The sequence below is a fragment of the Hylobates moloch genome, unplaced genomic scaffold (genome assembly GCF_009828535.3).
Source record: "Hylobates moloch isolate HMO894 unplaced genomic scaffold, HMol_V3 SCAFFOLD_8, whole genome shotgun sequence".
In the NCBI taxonomy this organism is placed as follows: Eukaryota; Metazoa; Chordata; class Mammalia; order Primates; family Hylobatidae; genus Hylobates; species Hylobates moloch.
The window spans coordinates 65,092,452-65,116,022 of NW_026652283.1; the positions used below are offsets into that span (position 1 = coordinate 65,092,452).

Here is a 23,571-nt window from a genome sequence, read left to right on the forward strand (position 1 = left end):
TTGACTGACCATCAGAACACCAAAATTTAGGCTGGGCGCTATGGCTCATGCCTGTAATCCCAGCACTTTGGGAGGCTGAGGCAGGATTGCTCGAGACCAGGAGTTTGAGACCAGTCTGGGCAACATAGAGAGACCCCATCTCTACAAAAAATTAAAAAATTAGCCAGGCATGGTGGTGCATGCCTGTGGTCTCAGCTACTTAGCAGGCTGAGGTGACAGGATTACTTAAGTTTGGGAAGTTGAGGCTACAGTGAGCCATGATCATACCACTGCAGCCTGGGAAACAGGGAGACTCTGTCTCAAAAAAGAAAAAAGAAAAAGAATACCACAGTTTATACCTCAAAGTCTCAATTTTACTTGCTTTTTATATTTGGTTAGATTATTATGATAGCATATTAAGAGAAAAAAAATCAAAAGAAAAATATGTGTAATACTGTCACCCTACTGCAATGACATCTTTTTAATTTGTTTTATTTTCATGTTACTTTCCATTTATTTCCCATTTTATATAAAGGCTTGATTAGGAGACTTTTCAACTATAGGATTCAGAAAGGCCTTTGGGGGAAGGTTAGCAAGATCCAAGATGTGAGGATAGAGGTATTTGCAGCTAATAGTGTGAATAAATAGAACTGAATTTCACGGAAACATTATTCTGTTTTAATAATTTTCAAAAGGGATGGAAGACCTATTTTCCCAAGTATTAGCTCTGCCAGTAATAACATCTATTAATTACACTTTTGTGTCTATGTACTTTGGGTGTTTTTGTTTTGTTTTGTTTTTACTATTTGCTCTGTTTACTTTTTTAATTCTAATTACTTTTTTACCATATACTTTCCACATACTCACACATTCCAATTTCACTCTTGGTTTTGTATTTACAACACATATAGATGAAATAAAGCCCGCCCCTTAAAATAACCTAGGAAATACTGCATCTTATAATATCAAATCATTATTCACTTTCCCTACAAATTCTTAATGTCATGCAAATCAATGAAGAACCTCAGATAAATTCTACTTCCCTCTGTGATTTTTTAAAGTAAAAATTTCTTTGAAGAAAGTGCTAGAACAATAGCAACAGATTACAGACTACCTGTAGATATAGGTGGCATTCTTGCAAAGAGAAAATTAACAACAAAAAGAGAGAATGACAAAAAAACAGAACTCTGGAATCTGAAGAGCTCTTTTAGAGACAAAAATAAGACCCTCTTCAATAAATGCATATATTAACCTGAGCAAAAACACCAGTAACCCGAAAACTTACCTGATGATGCATCTCTATTAATAAAAATGTTTTAGTTTGTTCCTCCAGGAAATAAACATATTTATTTATAACACATGAACAATTGTACTAATTATTGTATGTTTTATAAAATATATGCAAAACAGAAATTAAATGTAAATTAATGTAAATAGCATCCTAATCATTTCATCCTGCACCTCAATGGATCATTTTTCCCCATGGGCCACATTTACCCTATTTAAGAGAACACTGAACATTGCAAGTGAGTGCTGTAAAAAACTTTTCAGCTAATGCAGCCTCTCTGTCTCAGTCTCCATTGTTTTCAGCTCTGGATTGCTGCCCTGTCACACCAAACACAAAACCACAGCGGTTAGCTCTTGTCACAGTGGCCTGAAAGCAACTACCCCAAGTGGTCAGCCTGAGACTGGAGACAGGAAGGCGTCATGTCACTTTAAAGGATTGAAAGGAGATAAATGCCGCAGTCCCAACCAGCTCCCATCAAGTTCAGAATATGTCAGGCCTTTTGTAGGGCCCTGAATGATTTGCATTAGTATCCATGCCTGCTAATAGCAATATAAAAATTACCCCTCTTAGAAGCAGCGCTTTGATATTTGCACAAGGCATGCCTTTCTCCCCTAAGCAGGCATTCTCTTTCAACTTCTGCTGGCCACTGGCAATCTTATGACTGCCTACACAGGCATCCAGGTGCATTTCACTTGGCTGTTTCCCATCATGGGTTCCTTATATAGAACTTGCTCTCTTTTCTCATGGAGGATGTGTGTGTCTGTTTCTGTACATATGTACCTATGTGCATTCATGCTGTTTAAAGAAAACTGCTCTGAAAGATGGGACATCCAAAGAAGGAAATAAATTATTGTGTGTTTATTTTAGACAGATGGACAACCTAGATACTTGGTGACGGGATTATTGATTTCCCCTTTATGAGACAAACATACACACCAGGTCGTTGCCAAGACATCTTGTCCCTGGTCATAAGACAGTGTCTTAGTGAATCATTTATTTTGTCCATTTTAATGATTTGGGTGGTTAAATGGTAGAACTGACCTGCTGAACAGAAAATCAGCCAATAGCATCTTCAAAGACCATAAAAGTGAAGTGTCATAGATGGTTTGGCTCACTGGTAAAGCAACTAAAGCTCTCTATCAATGTTCTTAAAGAGAAAGAACCAACCAGGTTATAAACCAGGGTCTTCTTGAATATGAAGGATAATAAATGTTGCTTTAAGCAAGTCCCTGCACTGTTAACAGGTTTTAACAAAGCAAAGCGCATCCTAACTCTTACTACCTGCCACGATATTTGTAATAGTACAAATGAGATGCAGGCCTGAAACACGTTGCCATTTTAGCAATGACCACTTGTTTTCTATCCAAATAGAATATTTCAAGAAGTTATTACTATCGACAATTTAAATGTTAATAGAATTTTAGTTCAAAATAATTGACTTTTAAAATTTTTTTTAAGTTTCACTTATTTACTCAATAAGTATTTACTGAAGGCCTTCTAGGTATTTCATAGGGGACAAAACCCAGTCTCTATTCTTAAACAGCATTATTGTTATTAAATACAGGATGATAGGCACTGCCATTCAGGGGGTCCTGGGTGCTAAGGAAGAATGCAGGAGGGCAAAAGGGACACCTAACCCAGTCCAGGCATTGAGGGAAAGCATTTAGAGGAAAGTGAGGTTTAAGCTAAGAAAATAGACTAAGTGAGAATTAGCTATAAGAAGAGGATATGTAGAAGACAGTCTGAACAGGGTAACACAACTCGCAAAGGCCCAGAGACTCAATCTGAGTCCAGAAAGTAAGCAGGTAAGGTTGGATTCTAAAATGAAAATGAACCAGTTAGAGTGGAGAAAGATGAAGCTACTGTGATAAAAAGACTGGATGATGGAGGATCTTAGAAACAATGTTAGGGTTTGAACTTTAACCTTAGAGTAATTAAGGCATTGAAAGATTTTAAGGAAAAATAATTGTATTTTGGAAAGAGCATTCGGGTGGCCATGTAGAAAAATATCTTTTTAAACTACAGGTCATGATCCACTGGTCAGTTACAAAACCATTGCAGTAAATCACAAGTAACTGGATTTTGACAAAATTAAATACATAGAATAGAAAATATCAGCATATACTGCAAAAGAGTATAGGAAATATTGTTTCATGAAACTTTTGTTTCAGAAGTGTGTGTGTGCCCTAGATCTTGATGTGGAATGTATTTCTTCCTGTGAGTCTCAATAATAAATAAATAAAATAAAATTTGAAAGTGCAGAGAATCGACTAGAGTTGAATACAAAACTCCAGCAGTTCAAAATTGTAACCTGAAAAGAGCAGTAACTAGGAAATACAACGGAATGGAGGAGTTACTCTAGAGGTAGAAAGAATGAACTGGAATTGGTGATGAAGTAAATGTGGTGAAGAGGTAGAGATCAAGGATGACTCCCAGTAGGATAAATAGGTATATGGTGATGATGCCAGCCCCTAAAAACAGGAGCACAGAGAGGGAAGCATGTTTGCTGAAGAAGATGGAGGTTCACTTGCACAAATTGACTATGGGAAGTATGTTAGTTTCTTATTGCTGCTGTTAAAAATTACTGCAAACTTTGGGGCTTAAAACAATACAAGTTTATTATCTTATAGTTCTGGAGGTTCTAAGTCCAAAATAGGTCAACTAGGAATTGACTTTTTTTCTCTACTAAAACCTTTAGCCAGTTCTCAGCTTTTTCCAAATTACAGATTCAGTCAGAGGATCGTTCAAGAAAAAGTAAAGAGGAATTTAAAAAAAGTTTTAAGTTATAAAAATTAAACTCTACTCACTATTTTGGCACATAAGTTTATTCTAGATAGTTGGATATCCTGGCATATGCAAAAATGCATTATCTCCTTTTTAGTTTGAGCACTGTATGTGTATTTAATTCGACACTGTTCATGTTGCAGATCTGTGAGGTTTAATTATCACATTATATTCACACTACTTATCCTATTCAGAAACACTGAGAGATAAAATATATAATGGCACTTATGTATCTGCTTTCAATTCCCTTTGAAGACTAAGAAAATGTTAAATATAATAAACATTGCTTTATAGAACTTAAGCACCATTTATTCTAATCCTTTTATCTTATGGTTGAGAAACCTGAGCCTTGCTCCAATGACTCACAGCTAATCAATGGCTGTGACAAGAGTAAAAGAGAGAAGGTCTAACTTTTTTTTCAATTCCCTTTAGTTGTTAACCATAAATGGGCCTAACCATGGCTCCCTTCAAGTAAATAACAAAAAAAGAAGAAAAAATTTAAGTTAATGAAAAATTTTTTGAAGTTAAGATTCTCTCAGTATAGTTGATTTATTATTTAATGCATATTCAAGTACACTACAGAAAGCTATATGATATAGTTTGGCCCTGTGTCCCCACTCACATCTCATATTGAATTGTAATCCCCAGGTGTCGAGGGAGGAACCTGGTGGGGGGTGATTGGATTGTGGAGGCGGTTTCCCCCATGCTGGTCTTGTGATGCTGAGGGAGTTCTCAGGAGGTCTGATGATTTAAAAATGACAGTTTCCCTGCTCTCTCTCCCTCTCCTGCTACTTTGTGAAGAAGGTGCTTGCTTCCCCTTCACCTTCTGCCATAATTCTGTTTCCTGAGGTCTCTTTAGCCATGCAGAACTGTGAGCCAATTAAACCTCTTTTCTGTATAAATTACCCAGTCTCAAGCAGTTCTTTATAGCAGTGTGAGGATAGACTAATACACTATAAAATAGTTTACTACATTAATAATATGAATATATATTATGCTGAAGTTCATAATTCTAATAGTACAAATGTCCTGATTGTACATTTCCAATCATGCACCTCCCTCCATTGCCACCAGAGTATCTAAACTATATGAAACATATAAAATATAAATCTGACCACTTATCCCCTAATTAAAATTCTTCAGTGGACTTCCATTGTCTATGCAGGTCAAAGACTAAGCTCCTTCACTTAATCCTGTCCATAGCTTCAGCCTTCTCTCTTGCACTGCCTGGTTCAATCCTTATGCTCCACCAACAAGAAGCTGGTCGTGGCTTTCATAGATCTTGTATTTATTGCTCCTGTGCATTTGTTCCCATTCTCCTTTCTGCTTGAGATGTCCTGCCCCCCTCCCCACCCACCCCGCCCCATCACAGCCTCACTCTACTCTACAGGCTCTCGATTGAGACTCAGCACTCAGATGGCATCTTCAGGACGCTCTTCCTAACATGTTCCCTGTCTCCTGTCTCCTACATTAGGTATCCTTCCTCCCTCATTCTATATTTTTCTCTGCATAATTAATCATTGCTTTTAAAGAGGTAATTATAAGACATTGTGTTACATGGCTACCTCACCTAACTTACTGTGGATTCCTTGACAGAAGGGCTATTTTACAGCAAGCATTAGTCCTAATATATTGTAAGAGCTTGGTATGAGCTCAGTAAATGTTATTGGAATGATTAAATGATTAATGATTAAGTGAGTTAATCATACAAAGTGCATAGAACAGCAGCTGGCATACAGAACAGGAAGAATGCCAAGGAGTAAATGAATAACTCTAAGATCTTCCCCAATCCTGCGTTCTTCTGACTAATGAATGTTGTACTTCAATAGGAGTCAGGTGGTAAGTGGATGATCAGTAGAATGTGCCAGAGGAATTGGGAAAAATTCCGATTTGGAAAACTCTTAAGAAGAATCTTCAAGTGTGGGCATATCTTACCTTGGCCTTGCAAAGAGTTATAAGAGTGAACTGTAGAAAAATCAAAAAGTCTCACAAAATAGTTTGATGAAAGTGTTTTCAGTATGCAAAGAACATGACATAGTGTTATTGCTTCAAGGCAGCTCCCCTTCCTAAGTTCTTGGCATTCATCAAATCTTTCTTTAGTCTGTAATGGTTTTGTGCCTGGTACATCTACCAGAGGTCAAACTTCTAAATACAGTGTATCTCCTTTCAATAGCATGGAGGGCGTAGAGAAACAATTTTATTTCCTTCTTGGCTGTAGTAAAAATTGCTGTTCTCTGTAGGTGGACTGCATAGCCAATCAATCTCCTATAATAACTTGGGAAGTAGAACTGAAAGTTAAACTTTTTAAAGAGAATGCTTTTCTCCTGTCCTATATCATGCCTCTACTCTTAACAGAAATGGGTGATGATAGCACTGGCAATTCAAAGACTATATCTAGTTGCAGAATGATTCGTGTAGGTTGCCGTGGGCAAGCAGCAACTAAACCCAATTCTTTATAGTACTGATAGAATTTTTTCTATTTTATTGTTGTTATATAGGCATACCTTGGTGATAATTGTAAGTTTGGTTTCAGACCACCTCAGTAAAATGAGTGGTGAGAGAAATTTTTTGACAAAATTTAATACTCTTTTCTTAAAAAATTCTCAGTACCGTAGTAGGAGAAAAAACCTCTTAAACCTAGTAACTGGCATCTATAACAACCCTACAATGAATTCAGTAACAGTAGAACACTGAATGCTTTAACTCTAGGATGAGCCACAAGGCATGGATGCCTGCCATCAACCACTTGTATTCTATCTTATGCTAGAAGTTCTAGTCAGTGTGATAAGGAAAGAAAAAAATAAAAGGTGTTCAGGTTGGGGAGAAATAAGTAAAACTGTTTTTATTTGCAGATAACATGATAGTCTATGTAGAAATCTAAAGAAATCTACAAAAATATACTAGAACTAATAACTGAGTTTGAAAAGTTTGCAGGATACAAAAGTAATATACAGAAATCAATTATAGTTCTATATACTAGCAATGAGCAACTGAAAATTGAAATTTAAAATGACATTTACAATAGCAACAAAAATGTGGCATGCCTAGGAATTAAATTAACAAAAGATATTCAATATCTGAACACTGAAAACTACAAAAACATTCCTGAGAGAAATTAAAAGAAGACCTAATTAAGATATACCGTATTGATGGGTTGGAAGATTCAATATTGTTAAAATGTCTGTTCTCCTACATACCTATCAGAATAGCTAACATAAAAAAAAAAAAAAAAAAAAAAACAGTGACAATGCCCAATTCTGATAAAGACGTAAAGAAACTGGACCTGTCATACATTGCTGATAAGAATGTAAAAATGTCACAGCCTCTCTGAAAAAGAATTTAATAGAAGTCATTCATAAGGAAACCTACACATACCATACAACTCAGAAATTACAATCCTGTGGCTGCATGTGTTGGCTTATGCCTATAATCCCAGCACTTTGGGAGGCTGAGGTGGGCAGATCGCTTGAAGCCAGGAGTTTGAGACTAGCCTGGCCAACATGGTGAAACCCCATCTCTGTTAGAAATACAAAAATTAGCCAGGCGTGGTGGCATGCACCTGCAGTCCCAGCTACTTGGGAGGCTGAGGCAGGAGAATTGCTTGAACCCGGGAGGCAGAGGTTGCTGTCAGCTGAGATTGTGCCACTGTACTCCAGCCTGGACAACAGAGTGAGACTCTGTTTCAACAACAACAACAATAACAAAAAAAAAAGTAAAAGAAAGAAAGAAATTACAGTCCTGGGCATTTACTTCAGAGAAATAAGCATGTACATATTCATAAAAACCTGTATGTACACAATTGCTCACAGCAATTTTATTTGTAATGACCAAAAACCATAAACAACCAAAATAACCCTCAATAGGTGGATGGTTAAACAAACTGTGGTATATCCAGACCATGGAATGCTACTCAGCAATAAAGAGGAATGAATTATTGATGCATGCAACAACTTGGATGGATCTCAAAAGCATTACTCTGAGTGTAAAAAGCCAGTCTCAAAGGTTATATATAAATGTTATATATATCATTATATGACATAAATTCATATATAACATTTATGTTATATATGGATTATCTATAACACTTATGTTATATATAAATGTTATATATAATCCATATATAACATAAATGTTATATATAATCCATATATAACATAAATGTTATATATAATCCATATATAACATTTTTAAAACAAAATATTATAGAGCTGGAAAACAGATGAGTGGTTGCCAGAGGCTAGGGATGATGGGAGAGATAGGTGGGTATGAGCATAAAGGAGTAGCACAAGGGAGATCTTTGTGGTGATGAGTAGTCTTGTATTTTGTCTGTGATAGTGGTTACACAAACCTACATTTGATAAAAAAAAGACAGAATTGCCTACACACACACTGAACAAATGAATACCGTGGAGTAAACAGACTGAAGGGCATCTGTATTTATTTGTACCATCTTTGCAACTTCCTGTAAACCGATAATTATTTCAAACTGAAATTTAAATAAGGTGTCAATTTTCCACAAAGTGGTGTATAGATTCCATAGGATCCCATTCAAGTCCCAGCAGATATTTTTGCAGAAATTGTCAAGATGATTCTAACATTTATATGAAAATTCAAAGGACCTAGGATAGCCAATACAACTATGAAAAAGAAAATTGAAGGATTATCATACTACCTGACTTTAAAAATTATTTTAAAGCTATGATAATCAAAACGAAGTAGTGTTGCTGAAATGGTAGGCAAATAGATGAATGAAACAGCATCCAGACATAAAGCCACATATATATAGTCAATTGACTGTGGGCTTTTTTTTCTGCTGTCGTTGTTATTGTTGTTGTTTTTTGAGATGGAGTCTTGCTTTGTCACCCAAGTTGGAGTGCAGCCCGAAATCTCAGCTCACTGCCACCTGCACCTCCTGGGTTCAAGTGATTCTCCTGCCTTAGCCTTCTGAGTAGCTGGGATTACAGATGACCAGCACCACGCTGAGCTAATTTTTGCATTTTTTAGAAGAAACGGGTTTCAACATGCTGACCAGGCTGGTCTCGGACTCCTGACTTCAAGTGATCCTTAGCCTCCCAAAGTACTGGGATTACAGGCGTGAGGCACCGTGCCCAGCCGTCAATTGATTTTTGACAAAAGTGAAAAGGTAATTCAATGGAGAAAGAATAGTTTTTCCTATAAATTCTGCTGGAATCGCTGGTTATTCATATGCAAAAAAGTGAACTTAGATTCACATCTTATGGCATATACAAAAATTAACTCAAAGTGGATTATATGCCTACATGTAAAACTAAAACTATGAATTCCCTATAAGAAGAAAAAGAGAAAAATTATTGTGCCCTTGCATAAGGCAAATATTTCTTAGATATTACACCAAAGGCACAAATCATAAAAATTTGATGATTTGAACTTGATAAAAGTGAAAAACTATTACTATGTGACAAACACTATTAAGAGAATGAAAAGACAAGTATAGTCTGAGAGAAAACATTTGCGAGTAAAATATCTGTTAATGGTCTTGTATTCAGAACATGTAAAGAACTCTCAAAACTCAATTTTTAAAAAAAGGATGGAAAAAAGACTTGAGCAAAATTTTACCACAAAAGATACATGGATAGTAAATAAGCACATGAAATATATTCAATATTATTCATTAGTTGGGAATTACAAATTAAAACCACAGTGAGATAAGATTGCACATCTATCAGAATGGTTACAATATTAAAAAACTGTTCATATCATGTGTTTGCAAGGATATGGAAGAACTAGAATGTGGTTGGTGGAAGCATGAAAGAGTACAGCCACTTTGGAAGAAAATTGGCAGTTTTACTCCAAGTTAAACATATACCTACCATATGTTCCAGTCATTTCGCTCTCAGGTACTTAGCCAAGAGAAATGAAAAACATATATCTGGACAAAAACTTGTACATGAATATGTCCATAGCAGTTTTATTTAACAAACTGAAAATGATCCAGGCGTTTTTCAACAGGTGAGTGAATAAACAAATTGTGGCTTATTCATACATTGGAATACTTTTTAGCAATACATGAAGAATGAATGATTGATGCACCCACAACATGGAGGAATCTCAAAAGAATTATGCTAAGCGCAAGGAGCCAGACAAAATATAGTATATGTGGTATGATTCCATTTATAGAAAAGTCTAGAAAATGCAAATGAATCTATAGTGACAAAGAGTAGATCAGTGTTAGCCTGGGAGGGGTGGGGCTGGGGAAGGCTTGGAAGATGGTATTACAAAGGGACATGAGAAAACTCAGGTGGTTGATGGTTATGTTCATGCTCTCGATGGTTGCAATGGTTTCAGGGGTGTATGTGTAAGTAAACATTTATCAAATTGTGCATTTTAAATATGTACAGTATATTTTATGTTAAGTATGCCTCAATAAAGCTGTAAAAAAAAAAGTGTGTAGTGGCAAATGGACCAAAAAGACCATATAACAACAGATCTTGTTTTATAAAGGCAGACGTTGCAAGTTTCACAAAAGGCACCTGCATCACTCCTATTGCCTCCTGCTTCTCTCCCCTGTGGTGGAGGAAGGGTCCCTCCTGTGCTCTGGGTCCCATCCCTTTGACCTTCTTTGAAACTTTGACCTTTAGTCTTCACCCTCCTCCTGTCGCCATTCTTTTACTCTCTTTTGCTTATTCCCCTGGGGACACAAATGTGCTCTTGGTATCTTTCTTTTTCGTTTTTCTTTTCTTTCTTTTTTTTTTTTTTTTTTTCGACAGAGCCTTTGTCTGTCACCCAGGCTGGAATGCAGAATGCGGTGGCTTACTGCAGCCTTGACCTCCTGGGCTCAAGCAATCCTCTCACCCCAGCACCTGACCCCATGTAGCTGAGGCAATAGGTGCATGCCACCACACCCTGCTGATTTTTGTATTTTTTGTAAAGACAAGGTTGCACCATGTTACCAAGGCTGATCTTCAACTCCTGGGCTCAAGTGATCTACCCACCTCAGCTTGCCAAAGTGCTGGGACTACAGGCATAAGCCACCACATCTGGCCTGTTATCTTTCATTTTAAAACCAAAATAAAACTCTTCTTTATGTAAACATACTCCCCTAGGTCCTGCTCTCTATACACACCCCCTCAACAAATATACACACATACATGCACATACTGAGTTCCCCAAATCTGATTACAACACTTTTTGTAATTTCTCCCAACTTTGTGAATTTGGACATAGCATGTCTGCCACACTATTTATTAAACTAATGAATTGTGATAAAAGTGAATATAAAGTAGATACTCTGTTAACACACAGTTGATATGTATTAACAAATAGATCAAATAGATCTAGTTTTGAATTCTGGTTCTGGCAGAATTCAACAGTCACAGTATTAAGTGTGACTCCGAGTAGGTTATTTAACTCCTTTAAGAGTGTTTGCTACTTGTAGATGCATTTATGATACCCATTTAATGTATTTCAAGACTTGGGGTGAGAATTAAGTGAAATCATGTTGTTCTGTGTGCCAGCATCCTGCCAGGAAGACATTAGACTCGGTGGATAGCCAGCTGCTGCACTTCTGCCTGCCTGGGCACCAGAGGCTCAATCTTCCTCCACTTTCCCTCTTCCCTTCTTCCAGGGGGATTGCTTCTTTTGGCGTGGGATGAGTCAGCGCGGCTCAGCACCTCACACAGAGGGCTCACCTCATCTTCCTTAAACCCGCCAATCCCTCTTCAAGCCCAATAAGCATTGCTAGGCAGCATCATTAGTCCACACCCACCGTGAGAACACTCACTGGCCACGGAGCATGGGAGCCCTGACTCACTCAGAGCCTTTCAACGTTTTCTTATTCTCAGCCCCAACTCAGTGTCTGTCTCCCTAAAACATTGATTTCTTTACAGCAATTTAATATTTCCACACTTATAATAAAACTATCTTCCCTGCAGTCAATCAATATAATGGTAAAATGAAATATAAATAAATAAAAATAAAACCCTACTCCTATGACATTTATCTGTACTTTGCAATAGGGCTACTACTTAGATATTCTCTTGTATTAGACTCATTGGTTTTGTGTGTATGTTTTTCCCCTGGCCGAGTAATCCTTGAGAATTAAAACAGTTTTCTAAAATCAAATCAAGTACATAATATAGTGCTCAATTTATGTCTGTTCCGTGGATTTTGATGATATCAACTGGCAAGTCATAGACACCCAAACTACTTAGTATTCTTCTCCCACCTCCACATCAATAAGATTTCTTTACTTATCTATTTATTCTCTCTTTGAAATTACTTTCCTTTTCACTTTGATTCCAGAAGGAGGAGGCCCAACCCAGACCCCACCTCCTCCATGAGACTTTCTCTTATGGCTTCTGCTGAAGTTCTTCTCTCCCTCCTATGACCTTCCATGGTACTGGACTGGGATTCAAAAGATCTATATGCCAATTACTAGCTGTGAGAATGTAGGCAAGATATTTACTCTCTCTGAATCTTGGTTTTCCATAACTCTAAAATGAAGATAATAACACCTATCTCACAGGGCCATTGTGAGGATCAAATGAGGTAATGTGTATGGAAGCTCTTTGTAAACTAAACTGAGATAAGTAAATGAAAGGGATGATTATCTCTATTATAGCTTATATCTAGTCTGCCTTGCATTGTAGTTACTTGTCAGTGGATCTGTCTCCTGAATTGGCTTGAGAAATCCTGGGAGAGTAAGAATGTTTTACTCATCTCTGTAACTTCCACTATGCCTTGCACATGTAGGTGCACATTAGAACCTGTTGAATTGAATGTGTAGCTGACTGCACTGGACCCAAGCCCTTCTTCCTCCAGAGAAGCAAATGTCTATCACAGCACCGGTAATTCTATGGACAGCTAAAGAAATCCAAAAACATTTGCTTTCTTTTTTTTAATGCACCAGAAGATGATTTTCAAAGAAGAAAGGGGAAATCGTTTCCTCTGATATGTGCCACATGCTCAAAGCCTGCAGAGCAAGTAACCAACACAATTCATCAAATGAGATTACAGGAATTCAGGAAACAGCAAGTCCTAATTAAGCCAAAACAACAATCCACACCAGATGCACACTCTATTTTCAAGCTATGATCTTGTATTTTATTATCCCACAGAGTTCTGGAGTCAGGACTTGTAGCAGAGGGACTGAGCTGGAAGCCAAAATAGGATGACAGTCTAGTTCTTGTGGAGGAGTCTAAGCTGGAATATCAGATGTTTGTATTTAAAGTCAGGAACATCTTCAAACCAGGGAGGGGTTAGTGCTCTTAAGTGACCAACTGCTGACTTCCTAGATTCAAACAGGGAAAAATGATGTTGAGAATTCTGTTGTAAGTATTCTATTTTTGTATAATTTCTTCAGAAGTTTTTTATCTACCCCTCCTGGTAGAGTTGGGCCCTTTCTCTCTGTGTTCCCATCATTCTGTGCCCATCTCTTCTTAGCCCACAACACACTGGGAACAAGAATGGTCACTTGGTCCATGTCAGGTCAACCAGTCATTCTCTTATGAGGCTTTGAACGTAGAGACTGAATTAGTCACATGGTGTTAAGATTGAAATCTCTACAATCTCTCCAAGAGGAAATGTTGACTAGACCGCTGGGTGTGACTTCAGAGGTCCGAAAGAGAGCTGTGGGCTGAAAATACACATTTGTAAGTCATCACCATATAGATGGCTAGCCATGTGGATGACATCTCCTAGGGTAAGACAGTATTAGGAGAAGAGAAGAGAGGAGACAGACAGGAGAGGAGGAGGGGAGAGAGCTCAGGTTTCAGATTTACCACTTATTTATTTGGTGATGGAAAGACCTTTGATCATCCTGAGTGACTGTTTTAGCTTTTGTAAAAAATGTATTTATTTATTCATTCATTTAGTTGACAATTTTTAAAATGCTTATTATAAGCCAGAAACTGTGCAAGACATTGGTGATACAGTGGTATATCATATAACATACAGTGGTATAACATACATAGTGGTAAATATAACATACAGTGGTAAATATAACATAGGCTTTCTCTCTCTCTGTGTATATATATATATATAGAGAGAGAGAGCACATCTTTATGATATGTAAATATATTTACATATATGTATATAAATTTATATATCAAATATATTTTACATAAATGTATATTAAATATATGTTTATATATTATATATATAATAAAGATGTGCAAGATATTGGGAACACAGTGGTAAATTGTGGATGCTGCATTTTGGCAATATAATTCTTGTTGCAGTCTGATTGACAACATAGAGCAAGTGACCATTCTTGTACCCAGTGTGTTACGGGCTAAGCAGAGATGAGCAGAGAACAATGGGAACACAATATATTGACATATCTCTTTATCTCTCTCTCTCTCTCTTCAGGAAGAGAGGTGTGTGTGTGTGTGTGATAAAGATAGAGGAATGCTATGATAGGGTGTGGCCAGGATGATTTTGATGCCCGTTTGAGAGGCAGCCATTGCAGTCCTGGGGCATCAGGAGAAGTTTCTGGAAGAATAACATTTAAGAAGAGCACTGAGGAAGACATTAGCAGTCATCCAAGTGAAGGTTAGGAAGTAGGAGGATATAAACTGGATGGAGGGAACAACAAACACAAAAGCCCACAAATAAGAGAGTGCATAGTGAAATGTAAGGAGTGATGAACAATTTCAGTCTGATTTAGAGGGAGGATCTGCAATGAGGAACGATGAGAGAGTCAGGTTGCGTCCAGATTACAGAGTGTCTTGTAGATTGGTTTTAGGAGGCAACCTTTCATCTCAAAGAAAGTAAAAAGCCATGGAACAGTTTTAGTTATGGAAATTTCATTAATAGAATTGTGTTTTAGCAATAAAATTCTTGTTGCAGTGTGGAAACTGCATTGGAAATAGAAAGGCACGTTAGAAAACTGTTGAAATAATCTAGATGAGGAATGAAGATGCCCTGCGTCAGGACAGTGGTTTAGAGATGAAGAAAATGTTTGGATGATAAAGACAAAAAGAAGAAGCAGGCTACAGCAGTAACTAGGGTTCCTGGGGTGGATAGAAGTCAAGGAAAACCGGACTTCAGTAGTTAGGTGGCATTTTGATGTCACTTTAGCAATAAGGAGCAAATGAACTAAGCCACCATGATGACCTCTGACTTCTACATAGTTTTCTTTTTCCTTTTTCTTTTCTTTTTTTTTTTTTTTTTTTGTTTGTTTGTTTGTTTTTGAAACAGAGTTCCCCTTTGTTTCCCAGGCTGGTGTGCAGTGGCATGGTCTCAGCTCACGGCAACCTCCGCCTCCCAGGTTCAAGCAATTCTTGTGCCTCAGCCTCCCACGTAGCTGGGATTATAAGCGTCCGCCGCTATACCCAGCTGATTTTTTTTTTGTATTTTAGTAGAGACGGTGTTTCACCATGTTGCCCAGGCTGGTCTTGAACTCCTGAGCTCAGGCAATCCACCCACCTTGGCCTCCCAAAACGGCAGGATTACAGGCATAAGTCACTGTGCCCGGCCGACTTCTACATAGTTTTCTATATATACATATATATATGTGAGTATGTGTGCATGTGTATGTGCATGTATTTGCTTTAAGAAACCATCAATAATACCCTCAATTTTCAACCATAAAAACTACAAACTTACCTACATCAGAATCTAATGTTGCTCCTTTCCACTGTAGGAAAAGAAGTTGTCCATCCTGTCTGCCATTGGTCCCTCTCTCTGTGCTTTGGACCCTTCTGCTTTATCTTCTTGTGAACAATTTCCCCTTCCTTCTCTTACATATTTAGACCCTACATCTCAATTGAATCCTTTCTATTAGTGTTAAAAATGCCCAAGTCTTACCCAATGAAGAGCATACACCTCAACCCACATCCCTCTTCCAGCCTTTCTTTCTGAGGTCCAAACTCATTTCCCCCTTTCCTCCCCTCTACCCCTCACTCCTCAGCACACTTTAGTCTCATGCCCACTCCCGTCATTTTCCAGATCCAGCTCTTACTAGGCTCTTCAAAGACCTCTATATTTCTAAATTCTTCAGACATGTTTCAGTTTTCCCCTTACATGAATGTCACAAAATCCCTTTTATTTACAAGCTATTTTTAATTGAAAAATGCAAAAGAGAACCAAGAATAATATAAAAAGCACCCATGTAATCAACAACCAAAATTTAAAAATGCTAACTTTTTCACATTTGCTTCAGAGCTATTTTTTCAAAAAACAAAACATTACCTTCTTAACATCACAATTCCCATTTCTTCCTTCTCTCTCCAGGGGGCAGGCATTTATCAGGAATTTAATATTTATCCTCCCTGTTTGTGGCCTCAGGGCCTAGCACAATGCCTGGTACATAGAATGTACTTAACAAATATTGTTGAATACATCCATTAATAAAAAAATAGTTTATATTTCAGTGCTTTGGGGAAATAGGGAAGGTTATTAATTTTCTGAGAATAAGATGGGGGAAAAAAGCCTAGGGAGAATGCCTTATGATGAAAAAGCACGTAGGATTCCTATCTGTAGGCATTTTGCTGGTGTGGTTCTAAAATATTACATAGTCTAAACTTTATGCTACACACTTCCAGTGACAGCTAATATACTGCTTTATAAAGTAACCCATTTCATTTCCGTACACCTTGGTTGAAGAAAATATTGTTTTTCGATTTGACGTCTCTTTTTATGTATTTCCTTTGAGTATTTCCAGAGTAACCACTATGCATGGCACACATTTAGCTGAAATGGAGGATTTTTCTCCTTTCAAATAACGGTCAAGAGGGTGGAACTTGAAAACATTTCCGTAGTGAAGTGGATGCATAGGAGGTAGAGAGGAGGTGAGTTGGGGACGGATGAAGGAAGAGAGGGAAAGAGTGAGAGAAATACAGAGTACGTGAGCAAGAGGTGCTAAGATCCTTCTCAATGAAAAAGAAAAAAAGGAAAAGGTAAGTAAAGTTGGATTAGTTACAAAGCTTCCCAAACTATATTGTTGTGTACATACCACTTACACATGCACACACATACATATACACACATAGAGATATCTACAAGTAAGGCAAACATGCAATTGGTGGGGTAGAGTCAGATTTGGAGCTCTATACCTGCTTCTGAACCCCATGTTTCAGCAAAGTATTCTTCATGCCAGTTGGTTGCTGTGGCAATACTCTGAGAAATTCTCCACATGCCTGTGTTAGTCCTGCAAGAGAGAGATTCTGTAATGCAAATGCATATAGTCTTAAGGAGAGGTTAGAAAAGCAGAATGGCCCAGTATGATTTCATTCCATATACCGCCAAATTACTTAATGCAACATATCCAAGAAATCCCAATAGCCACATAAATACTTTTTTTTAAAACTAGTTTGTAGGTAAAAGTTTGCCTGGCATTCCGCTAATTTCTGCCTGGCTAGAAAATATCATCACTCTCTATACACATGTGGGAGGAAAAGTTTATGAGAAAAGAACAGACTGGAGTCAGGAAACTTTTCTTCCTGTGGCAGATCTTTAACTATGTAGTGTTTGACCTTGGGCAAGTAAGTTCCCTCTAGGGCCTCATTTTCTTATTTGTAAAATAAGAGGAAAGCACTAGATGATTCCAACAGATTGCATCGCAGAGGAGACTTTGGGCGGTAAATGACCAAAAAAAAAAAAAAAATTCAAAATTTCAAATTAGCTTAAAAATACATGATATGTATCGGGTCATGAAATTAAAAATTCCAGAAGTGGGACTAGCTTCTGGTAAAGTTACCTTTAGTACTTCAACAATGTCACCCAAGGACCCAATTTTGATATCCATTTCATCTTGAGGCTGGTCCCAAGATGGCTGCCAGAATCTCAGGGCTACATGGCATCTCATGTAGCAGGAGTGTTTGCACTGGATTCCCAACAATCATTCTGAAAGTTAGTCCGATTGGACCAGCTTTGGCAACAAACCCACCCCTTAACAATCATCATAGCTGGAGGATAAAATGTGGTTATCAGCTTAACCTTGGCAATATGTGCTCTAAATAGGAAGCAGAGAGAAAATTCAGTTTTCCTGGAAATACAGGAATCTTTAAGAGCAAATCAAAGACAGCTGGAAAGAGGGTAAGGGGACTACTCGACAGATAACCAACAAATGTTTACTCTGGGGTTTCCTCAATTCTGGCATCTTCTACTTGCTTTTTCTGCTCCAAGGGAGAAGTAAGTTGGCTTTAAGCATGAAAGAGAACACCGTTTGAAGCTCTTTGTGCTTGAAAGTTCCTATTGCCTTTGAATTTTGCCCTAACCATGAACCTCACAGAAAACTACACAATAACTTCAGTGTAAGCCTTTTTAGTCTTTTGAACAGTTAATGAAAATAAAACATATGGAGAAATAGGGAACACACATATGCACACACATGCACACACATACAGACACACACAGACACAGACAGAAACACACACACACACACACACACACTTCTTGAGCATATTTCCATTCTACTGCATGACACTTGTCCTTTCCCTGTTCTTAATTTCTTATTTTTAAAATTAATCTGCAGTTTTCCTTTATACTTTTAAAATTTGCACTAAACTTCTAACTTTCTAAGAATGAATAGAGACACCTTTCTCCTTCCTTTATCCCTTAAGCACATATATGCACAGACATGTATACACATATCATATATTATACCAGGAAAAAGAAACCCCTATCAATAAACATGGAATTGAAGAGCCTTATCAGTCACCACATTTCAGGCAGGGTAACCAAAAATCAAATTTAAAATGATCTAAATATAAGGAAATATATTACCTTATAAAGAGAAATCTTGAGTTAGGATAGCTCTAGGTTAATTCAGAAGCTCGACAATGTCATCCAGGCCCTGGATTTTTTTCTCCATCCCTACCCTGTTTTTCCTAGAATGCTGGCATATTCTCTTAGGGTGACTCTTCTCACGGTAACAAGATGGCTGCCATAGCGCTAAGCATCACATGCTCGTGGTAAATCTAAAGACAAAAAAGAATACTTTCTCCTCCTGCTTCCTTTTCATAAAGCAAAACAAAATCTTTTTCTGGACTACTACCTCCTTCCAAGCAGACTTCCCCTCATGTCTCTTTGGTTAAAGTAGTCTTACATGCCCATTGTTAAATTAATCCCTGGAAAGATGAATTACCCCAGTTGGTGTGCCAATCAGGTTCACTGCCTGGGAGAGGCACTCTCTCGAAGCACATAATTGCCTGTTACCTGAAGCTAATAGAATCTGCTACAAAGGATTTTCAGAAGAAAATGCTCTGGTGAAGGACGTGTAACATGAAGCCTTTCTCTAAAGCCCCACTGCTACCCAGCAGTAGACTTTCCCTCCTGTGTCATTGGGCAGAAGGGGTTACATGCCTGTTCTGAAATGCCAGCTTACCACAATTCCCAAAGAGAAGTACAGTAATCATTCCTGTATTAAAATTTCTGTTTCTCTTTTTATTACTGGCCATGGAAATGAGGGTGATTTTTTTATTTTTTTATTTTTATTTTTATTTTGAGATAGGTTCTTCCTCTGTCACCCAGGCTGGAATGCGGTGGTGTGATCTTGGCTCACTGCAGTCTCTACTTCTCAGACTCAAGCGATCCTCCTGTCTCAGCCTCCTGAGTAGCTGGGACCACAGGTGTGAGCCACCACAACCAGATAATTTTTTGCATTTTTTTAAGAGATGGGGTTTCTCCTTTTTGCCCAGGCTGCTGTTGAACTCCTGGGCCAAGCAATCCACCTGCCTTGGCCTTCCAAAGTGTGAGGATTACAAACGTGAGCCACCACGCCCAGCCAAGGCTAAATATCTTATCATTATTTTGCCTCAATTTACTCCTCTGTAAAATTGAAATAACATTACAGCATCTACCTAATCATATGCTTTTGAAGGTTAAATGAAATGAGGTAGACATAAATGGCACAGAGATATACTAGTATTCTTTAAATATTAGTTCCTTTCCTGTATTGCCATCTTTCTTACTTTCCTTCACCTATGGACCTAGAAAGAAGAGAGTCACACAGCACAAAATACATTAAAATTTTCATGTAGCTGATTTTTTTTCCCAAGATAGAGTCGTGCTCTGTTGCCCAGGCTGGAGTGCAGCAGTGGTATGATCTCAGCTTACTGCAACCTCTGCCTCCCGGGCTCAAGCAATTCTGCTGCCTCCGCATCTCAAGTAGCTGGGATTATAGACACGTGCCACTATGTCCAGTTAAGTTTTGTATTTTTAGTAGAGACGAGGTTTCACCATGTTGGCCAGGCTGTTCTCGAACTCCTGACCTCGTGATCCGCCTGCCTCGGCCTCCCAAAGTGCTGGGATTATAGGCATGAGCCACTGCACCCAGCCTAATTTTTTATTTACCTTAAATTTTGGGATACATTTATTGTATGAAATAAATACGTTAGCATATTCATTTTGCTCCATATTTGAGTCTTTATAATCCCAGTCAGCCTGGATCTAGAGCTCATAACTTTGGTGCCCTACGTTTGCCTCCTGAGTCATCTCTTATTGGGGTTGTAGGAAAGCTGCCCATCTGTACATGAGTAATTAGAATGATATTGATTGGATAATGTGACCTATTCAAAGGTCATGAGGCCCCCTCAATTCTGTCACTTTTCTCTTAAGTCTTCCATTAGCATTTTAATTTTAGACCAATGTTTGAGTTATAGTTCTATGTATTTAGCTAGAGAAGAAAGGTTTTGCTTAAGGATCATTGAAGTTAATATTGAGGCAGAGAAGGCTTAATGGAAGAGTTAATATCTTAACTGGATTTTGAAAGATGATAAGAATTTGTTAGTAGGAGAAAGGGATAAAGGACATGCTGGGCAGAGGAAGCCACATGTATAAAATTCTAGAAGGAAAAAAGAACATACTAAATTTATTTTAAAAACAACGTTTTAACGCTGGAGAAGCCTGGCAGCAGATGTAGCTAGAAAGAGGGAGCTCAAATGTTGAAGACCCTTTTCTGCCACACTAAAGAATTTGGACTTTATTCTATCAACAATGAACAACTACTAAAAAGTTTAATTAGGGAAGAGATATGATTAGACTTATGGTTTAGCAAGATATTTCTCTCCAAAATAAAGATTTTGGGTGATGTTTTTTATGTTGGTGGATAAAATAGTGGCACTACTAACCAACATTTTATAGGAAGAAGGAAGAACAGGTTTGGAGAGGAAGATAATGAGCTACCTCAAGACATGTGGAGTTAAGATGTTTTTGGAACATCGAGGTGGAGATCTTTGCTTACCATTGGACCAAAGAAGAGGAGTGCAACCTTTAAACATTGTGTAATTGTCCACTTTCCCTAAGCTCCTCCAACAATACCAATTGTTTTAATTTAGAATGATTAAATAATAATTTAATAAATTATTTGATTAAATTATATAGCTTACAACTAATTTAATATGATAAATCAATGATTTAGAATTTAAAATTTAAAACTGTAAAAGTGCTTTGTTTATAAAGTTTAATAATAATAGCTCCTTTGGTTATTCTTTTTCTGTTTTTGAATTTATCATCCAAAAAAAGTTCAAGTAAATTAGCTAGCCAAGATTTTCTTGGACAGAAAACAGACTTAGTCTCTCAGGAGGTTATGCTTGCTTAAGTGTTCAAAGTCTTCCTTGTTTATCAGAGATTCCATGTCCTTTCTCAATATGAAAGTGAGACAACTATTCAGTCTCTTGCTGGAAAATAGCCCAAAGATGGGAGCTATGTTGACGATCTTCTGCTGTAGTAGCCACTGGTAATGAATATTGGAGAATAGCCATAGTTTTGCAGTGTCACTTTTGAATTCCTTCAAAATTCTTGGGTGAATTCCATTCAGAGTGAGTTATTTTATTTACATTAGTTTGACAATTTGATTTAGAAAATTCTGTTTATTTCCAATTCCTTTCTAACTAAAAACCAAGTGTTACATAGACTATCTTTCTTTTTCACTTGGAATAAACATCATTTTGTGGATGGACTGTAACAGCTGGCATCCCATTAAGCTGTGCTCCATAGAACATGGAAACATGAATACAGTATTTGAACTTTGACTCTATTGCAGTAAATCCCTGGATTAACTGCTGGCTGATACACTGCCTGGAAATGAAGAGAATCATCAAATAAACCATCAGATAAGGTGACCAAGACAGTCAGACTGGAAAACGGCTAGCTCATCTTTTTTAGTAGCTCATCTAAATGACTAAACTGAATCTAATACTACACAATCACTTCTCAGTTAAAAGCTTAAAGGATGCCTGAAACCTGCTTATTTAAAAGTCTTTATTTATTGTACTTGATGTAGAAATAATTTAGTGTTAAGTTTCAGATTATGCTTATAAAGAGACATGTGAGGTCTTATATGTATGCAAACTCCATTCATTCTTTCATTCCTTCATTTTATTTATTTGTCATAAATTTTATGCTATGATGTGCCATGTCCCATGTCCATGTTAGGCATGGAGATAGTAAAGACAAACATGATCCTGTTTCTCAAGAAACTTAAAATAAGTTGAAGGTTGTGATACATAGCAGTAAGTGTCATGTTAAAATTGCTACAGATATGAATATTAAGAAAGTATATTGCTAAGGAACAAGAGAGAAACATCAAAATCATACTGAGGGATTAGGAAATGTTTCCTAGAGAAAGTAATCACTACACCGATTTTTATCGAATGGGTAGGAGATAGCTTCATTAACAAGGTAAGAGAGGAAATTCCAGCACAGGGAGCATTATAAACAAGGCTGATGATGTGAACATGCAGAAGTCTCTATACAACTTGCCTGGAGGGTATGTGGATGTCATAGGTGGGATGGGGTGAATTTTTGGAAGATAAAGCTATAAAGGGAGATTGGGATCAGAATATGAAGAAGCATTTAAATTTTATCCCCAAGCCATTTGTTTTGGAATTCCTCTCTGGCCCCTGTGATTGTGTCAAACCTTCTCGTAAGTGTTTATTGCACAATGAACCTTTTTTGGTGGAACTTATCACAGATGTTACTGGCATTTACCTAAATAATTGATTACTTGATTCATGTCTTTTTTCTTCACCAGATTGTTAGTCCTCTGTGCTCCTGCTTCTTTACCTTACACATTTTGGTTGATAACATCCCCTTTGCTATAAGCTCCATGAGGACAGAGATTCTGTTTCATTAACTTTGTATCCCCAGAACTTATTACAGTGCCTGGAACATGGTGAATATTCAGTAAGTGTTGACTGACTGATTGAATGTGTAAATGAATGCCAGACATCGAAGCCATTGAAAGTCCTTATGAAGTGAATAATTTGCTAGATTGCATCTATATTCTGGAAAAATCCTGCTGGGAGTAGCCTTGAGTGATAAATTGGGAGAGAGACAGATCAGAGGCAAGGAGAACAGGTGGAAATAGTGCCACTGAGAATTAATGAGAGTCTAAATCTAGTAGTGTCAGAGAGAGAGTAACAGAAGAAAACAAATTTATTAAGGAAAAATAGATTTATAGATACTATAAGGCTTGATATCTACAGCTTGGTATTTAACTGGATGAGGGGAGCATATGACATTGAGATATTTAGGATGACTATTGCAGACTGGGTTCCCCAGGAAACAGACTCTGAGGCCTAGATTAGTATGCAGGA

The 23,571-nt window shown here is 37.5% G+C and overlaps 1 long non-coding RNA gene across 1 annotated transcript; it reads right to left on the minus strand.

Annotated features, from left to right (window-relative positions):
* Nucleotides 1-13,107: 13,107 nt before the first annotated feature.
* Nucleotides 13,108-19,047, minus strand: LOC116473270 (uncharacterized). Its single transcript, XR_004249284.2, has 3 exons — nt 18,758-19,047; nt 17,086-17,196; nt 13,108-13,664 (listed from the first exon to the last, which is right to left on the minus strand). It is a non-coding gene; the product is annotated as an uncharacterized LOC116473270 (long non-coding RNA).
* Nucleotides 19,048-23,571: the final 4,524 nt, after the last annotated feature.